Below are 6216 nucleotides of genomic sequence, written 5' to 3'. Positions count from 1 at the left end.
AAACCTGCCTGACAACCAGGCGCCGCCTTCTCCGATTGGTCATTGGAACCAAGCGGCTTCCTTTTTTTCTCATTGGAAAGGAAGAGTACAAACCGCCAGGGTTCGGCTCCCAGAATTGGCTGAAGTGGGAGGTCCCGCCCTAAAGGGGGTCGAGCTTAGCGTGAGAGGCGCGGGTCAGGGGATGCCCGGGCTTTGCACCCAGTGCTGCACTTCGGCATCTGGTGAGCCTCAGCCTCGGCCGTTCTTCGCGGCCCGTTCAGTTCTAAAGTGGTTCTCACTCTTTCCCCACTGCGACTCCGCCCAGTCCGAATTGAAGGAAAGAAGCCCTAAAATGAAGGGTGCCTTTCTTCGTCAGGGTAACGTAACACTAATTGCCTACGCAAAATTGGTGGAGAGAGCTGTCAGGAGCCCTCGAGGGCATCCTTTCCAAGACAAGGCTTGAGGAAGATTAAAGGGGAAGCCTGGCAGGCGGAACCGGGGTGAAATGAGATGAGAATCTAGGGTTTGTTGCAACTTTGGGAAGAGGATCCCCGTTCCTACTGCATATGCCCTAGGGTTGGCGAACCGGCTAGACCTGAGCACTTGGGAACGCAGTGGAAATGCTACCTCATTTTTGAGTGTCTCAGAAATACATCCCTTACTCCCCACCCTGCCAAAGCCAGTGTCCTAATGGATAAGATCAGTTCATGCCCTCGAGTTCAGAGTCTGGTGAAGTTAACAGCCGTGTATAAATAGATGATTAAGAAACAATGTAGGAGGGTGGGAGGGAGGGAGACGCAAGAGGGAAGAGATATGGGAACATATGTATATGTATAACTGATTCAAGTTGTTGTAAAGCAGAAACTAACACACCATTGTAAAGCAATTATACTCTAATAAAGATGTTTTTTAAAAAAAGAAAAGAAACAATGTAGTAGGGTTTCCCTGGTGGCACAGTGGTTGAGAGTCAGCCTGCCGATGTAGGGGACACGGGTTCGTGCCCGGTCCGGGAAGGTCCCACATGCCGCGGAGCGGCTGGGCCCTTGAGCTATGACCAATGAGCCTGCGCGTCCGGAGCCTGTGCTCCGCAACGCGAGAGGCCACAGCAGTGAGAGGCCCGCGTACCGCCAAAAAAAAAAAGAAACAATGTAGTAGGGCTTCCCTGGTGGCGCAGTGGTTAAGAATCCACCTGCCAATGCAGGGGACACGGGTTAGAGCTCTGGTCCAGTTAGATTCCACGTGCCGCGGAGCAGCTAAACCCATGGGCCACAACTACTGAGGCTCCGCTCTAGAGCCCATGCTCTGCAGCAAGAGAAGCCACAGCAATGAGAAGCCCGCGCACTGCAACGAAGAGTAGCCCCTGCTCTCCGAAAGCCCGCCAGCAGCAACAAAGACCCAACACAAACAAAAATAAATAAAACAAATTTATTTTTTAAAAGATACAATGTAATAAATTACACAAACCTAGAGGTGGCTGGAGGAATATGTTTCAGAAAGTCAACTCCAGTAGCAGGTTGACTACTGGAGAAGGCTTAAGAATAAGCCTGTGGTTGTTCAGGATTTATTGATTCACAGGATTGTGGGGAGGATGGTAAGGGAAAGGGAGGAGTTGAGGATGAATTCTGGAAGCCATCAGAGATGTAGGAGGTAAATTGTTGTCATAATGGCAAAGGAAGTATAAGAATTGGTCAATAGTGTCAGATTCCAGAGAAAGGTTGAGTAAGATCAAGATCAAACAGCATCTCAAGAGCCTGAAATTCTCAAGGGTCCTGAGGGAGAAGTTTCCACTAAGAGTGGATACAGAAGAGGTTCTCCGAGGAGTGTAAGATGTTTCAAATGGAAACAGGCCAACAGTCCCACTTCCCAAGAAGTGCATCAGGAAGAAGCCACATCTCTGGACAAAGGAGAATTCTCAGGACAACTTGGGTCCCATTCTGTTGATTCACCTAGCACAGTGGGACCAACCAGTCTTCCCGAGGGAAAAGAAGCCTGGGGATGGGCACCCTATGAATATGGTATGCAAGAAGAGATTTCCTTATCCATCTCAGCTTACCCTTCACGAGAGGACACACATGGGAGAGACACCGTTTAAATGAAATATCTGTTCCAAAGGGTTTGTGCAGCCTTCGGACCTGCAGGTTTACCAGCGAATCCACACAGGAGAGAAGCCATACTGCTGTGATCTCTGCCCCAAGGAGTTCACCCACGACTCCATGCGGCATGCTCACAAGAGGATCCACACCAAGGAGAAACCTTTCCGATGTGAGCACTGTGACAAAGTCTTTAGCCACAGCGGGAACCTCAACATTCACTGACACACTCACTCTGTGCTCAAACCCTACTTGTGTCCCTAGTGTCACAGTGCCTTCTGTCAGCTGGGGACTTTCAAACGCCACCAGAAAACACATTCCAAATGAGTTTCCCAGGACCCCACACTCAGGTCCAAGTCCCTTCTGCTCTAAGAAGGGAATTCAGGATGATTTGTCACCTCCGTGATACAAAGGATGGATGACATGTGAAGAACTTAGGAGGATACTGGAACCCAATGGGGTTCCATCCACGTGTATTAAAAGGATCTTTGAGTGACGACTTATCTTTCCCTTTGGATTTTGTTTTCTACTTTAGTATAGCCTATGTTTTTTAAAATAAGTTTTTGTTTGTGTTCTTCTTTCGACAATGCATGTTGTAGTGGTTTTAAGTACTTCATCATGAAACTTAGGCTGCTGCTGATTGTCTTCCTTTTAGGCATGATTTCATTGTAAAATAGGATGCTCCTGGCATGGAAGCCAGATAAAATATAGGAAAACCAGTGAAATTTAAATTTCAAATAAACAAATACATTTTTTTGTCAAAAAAAAAAAAAGATCAAACAACCTCACCAATATTCTGCAGTTAAGAGGTTACAGATGATCTTTGCAGGAAAGTTTCAGAAGAATGGAAGGAATGTTATAGCAGGTTGAAGAGTGAGCAAGAGGTATGGAAGTAAAGGCAACAAATCTAGGCTCCTGGCTATCTTACAGAAGTAATATTTGGCATTCAATGACAAATGACGATTTCAAGGTAATGCAGAGTGGACAGCATGCCAACCATTATTTGCTGGGGGGAAAATCCTAGGAGGAAAGCACGTTTATTTGTGCATGGATATTTGTGTCTGTATGGATGCTGACCCAGGCAGGATACCAGATGTATTTACCCATTCCCAAGACCTCAAGGAGCACGATAGCCCTGAGGCCTGGAGCTTGCCTGCTACTGTGTAAAGGAGGCATATCCTCTTTGGACTCACCCCACCATCCTCCCAGTCCTTGGTTCCTCTGAGAGGCAAGGGACATAGCCACATAATAATTTAGAACTATCAAATGGGAACTTCATCCTTGTGAATTCAGGTACCTAGTACATTCTTTCTTTTTCTTTTTTTTTTGGCTGTGTTGGGTCTTCATTGCTGCACGCAGGCTTCCTCTAGTTGCAGTGAGTGAGGACTACCTTCATTGCGGTGCTCGGACTTCTCATTGCGGTGGCTTCTCTTGTTGCAGAGCAGGGGTTCTAGAGTGCAGTCTCAGTAGTTGTGGTGCACGGGCTTAGTTGCTCTGCGGCATGTGGGAACTTCCCGGACCAGGGCTCAAACCTGTGTCCCCTGCATTGGCAGGCAGATTCTTAACTACTGCACCACCAGGGAAGTCCGTCTTTTTTTGTTTTTAATATTTATTTATCTGGCTGTGCCAGGTCTTAGTTGTGGCACACAGGATCTTCGTTGCCGCATGCAGGATCTCTAGCTGTGGCATGTGAACTAGCATGTGAACTCTTAGTTGCAGCATGTGGGATATATTTTCCCAACCAGGGATCGAACCCGGGCCCCCTGCATTGGGAGCATGGAGTCTTAGCTACTGGACCACCAGGGAAGTTCCACTAGTACACTCTTGAAAGCTGTTTTTTTTTTTTTTTTTTTTGGTATGCGGGCCTCTCACTGTTGTGGCCTCTCCTGTTGCGGAGCACAGGCTCCGGACACGCAGGCCTAGCGGCCATAGCTCACGGGCTTAGTTGCTCCGCAGCATGTGGGATCTTCCCGGACCAGGGCACGAACCCGTGTCCCTTGCATCGGCAGGCGGATTCTCAACCACTGCGCCACCAGGGAAGCCCTTGAAAGCTGTTTTAAAGATGTAGAACTGGGCAATTTCAGGTTTAGGACTAGGAAATATAATCAAACATTTAAAAACTATTTTCTTGTCTCTCTAGGGAATAGAAAAACCTTATAGGGACTTCCTTGGCGGTCCAGTGGTTAAGACTTCACTTTCCAGTGCAGGGGGTGTGGCTTCGATCCCTTGTCAGGGAGCTAGGATCCCACATGCCTCACGACCAAAAAAACCGAAGCATAAAACAGGAGCAATATTGTAACAAATTCAATAAAGACTTTAAAAATGGTCCACATCAGACTTCCCTAGTGGCTCAGTGTTTAAGAGTCCGCCTGCCAATGCAGGGGACATGGGTTTGAGCCCTGGTCCAGGAAGATCCCACATGACGCAGAGCAACTAAGCCCGTGCGCCACAACTACTGAGCCCGTGCTCTAGAGCCTGTGAGCCACAACTAGTGAGCCCACATGCCACAACTACTGAAGCCCGCATGCCTAGAGCCCGTTCTCCGAAACAAGAGAAGCCACCACAATGAGAAGCCCACACACCGCAACGAAGAGTAGCCCCCGCTCGCCACAGCTAGAGAAAGCCAACGCACAGCAACGAAGACCCAACACAAACAAACATAAATTAATTAATTAATTAATTTTAAAACAATGGTCCACATAAAAAAAATACCTTATAACATGTAAATCTAATATTCACCTCTCAGATTTTCAGGAAATTTTCAGGAATGTAGAATGTACAAAGTAGAAGACTGCCTCAAGGTGAAGGAAAGGAGAAAGTTAGGCAGGGAATGCAAGGAAGAGAATGCAAGGTCCAGAAAGGGGAGATTGCCACCAACCAATTCACTGATTCTTTTTTTTCTTTTTTTCTTTTTGGCCACACCACACAGCATGTGGGATCTTAGTTCCCCAACCAGGGATCAAACCAGTGCCCCCTGCAGTGGAAGCACGGAGTCCTAACCACTGGACCACCAGGGAATTCCCCAATCCATTGATTCTAAACGCAAGAATAGGGACTTCCCTGGTGGCGCAGTGGTTAGGAATCCGCCTGCCAATGCAGGGGACACGGGTTCTATCCCTGGTCTGGGTGGATTCCCACATGCCGCGGAGCAACTAGGCCCGTGCGCCACAACTGCTGAGCCTGCGCTCTAGAGCCCGCGAGCCACAACTACTGAGGCCCGTGCACCTAGAGCCCGTGCTCCGCAACAAGAGAAGCCACTGCAGTGAGAGGCCCGCGCACCACAACAAAGAGTAGCCCCAACTAGAGAAAGCCCAGGTGCAGCAACGAGGACCCAGTGGAGCCAAAAATATAAATAAATTAATTATTTTTTTAAAATGCAAGAATATTGTTAATAACTGGAAGTGCAGCAAGCCAGTGTCCAAGTGTTTTATACAGAGCAGTGGAGGTGGAGACAAGGATGAACTCTAGGTAACAGCACAGATGGGAAGCAAGCTGTTGGTTTCATACTCATGACTGAAGCCTTGAACCTCTCCTGTCTGCTCTGCTGCCCACTCCTCTGTAGGGTGAAAGTAGGAATGGATCTCCAGTCTGCAAGGATTTGGTGGGGGGAGAGCATCTGGTTTTGGAGAGATGAAAAAGTGAGGCTACTTTGTCGTTGCTTCAACCTTGGTGGGAGTAGAACGAACAGGACAATAAACAGCACAAAACACACTGGAACGTGGGTTTTGTGTAGGATGTGTTGGAACAGGTGTGGAAGCACCAAGCACTCCAGGGCTACGTGAATCACATGTAGTAATTCAGCCAGCAGCCACTACATATCCCCATAAGCCCGTCTGAGACAGTTTTATAATCCTACCACTCCCTCCTGCAACCTTCCCCACAACCCTCAAACCTCAGTGCGTACAGTTCCACAGAGTGGACTCCTTCCTAAACACTCCACCCACAGCTCCCAGCAGTGGGCCGAGTTCGGAAGGTAAATCCCTCTAAACACTTCTCAAAGGGTGCTTGCGTACACTACCCGACCACAGTGACTGTGTTACTGCCACCGACGAACCACCCGGATCGATCCAAGGCGCAGCTCACCCTCCTGTAGCAAGCTCTTGCACCCGACGCCCCGCCCACTTCCCTCGCACCTCCCCTGACGGAA

At 48.4% G+C, this 6216-nt stretch overlaps 1 pseudogene; it reads left to right on the top strand.

Annotated features, from left to right (window-relative positions):
- The first annotated feature begins 1594 nt into the window (after positions 1 to 1594).
- LOC131764189 (zinc finger and SCAN domain-containing protein 5B-like) lies at positions 1595 to 2396 on the top strand (annotated as a pseudogene).
- Positions 2397 to 6216: the final 3820 nt, after the last annotated feature.

The sequence above is a fragment of the Kogia breviceps genome, chromosome 10, assembly GCF_026419965.1.
Source record: "Kogia breviceps isolate mKogBre1 chromosome 10, mKogBre1 haplotype 1, whole genome shotgun sequence".
NCBI classification, from domain to species: Eukaryota; Metazoa; Chordata; class Mammalia; order Artiodactyla; family Physeteridae; genus Kogia; species Kogia breviceps.
Note: the sequence above shows the minus strand (reverse complement) of the source record. Positions and strands in the feature narration are given on the sequence as shown.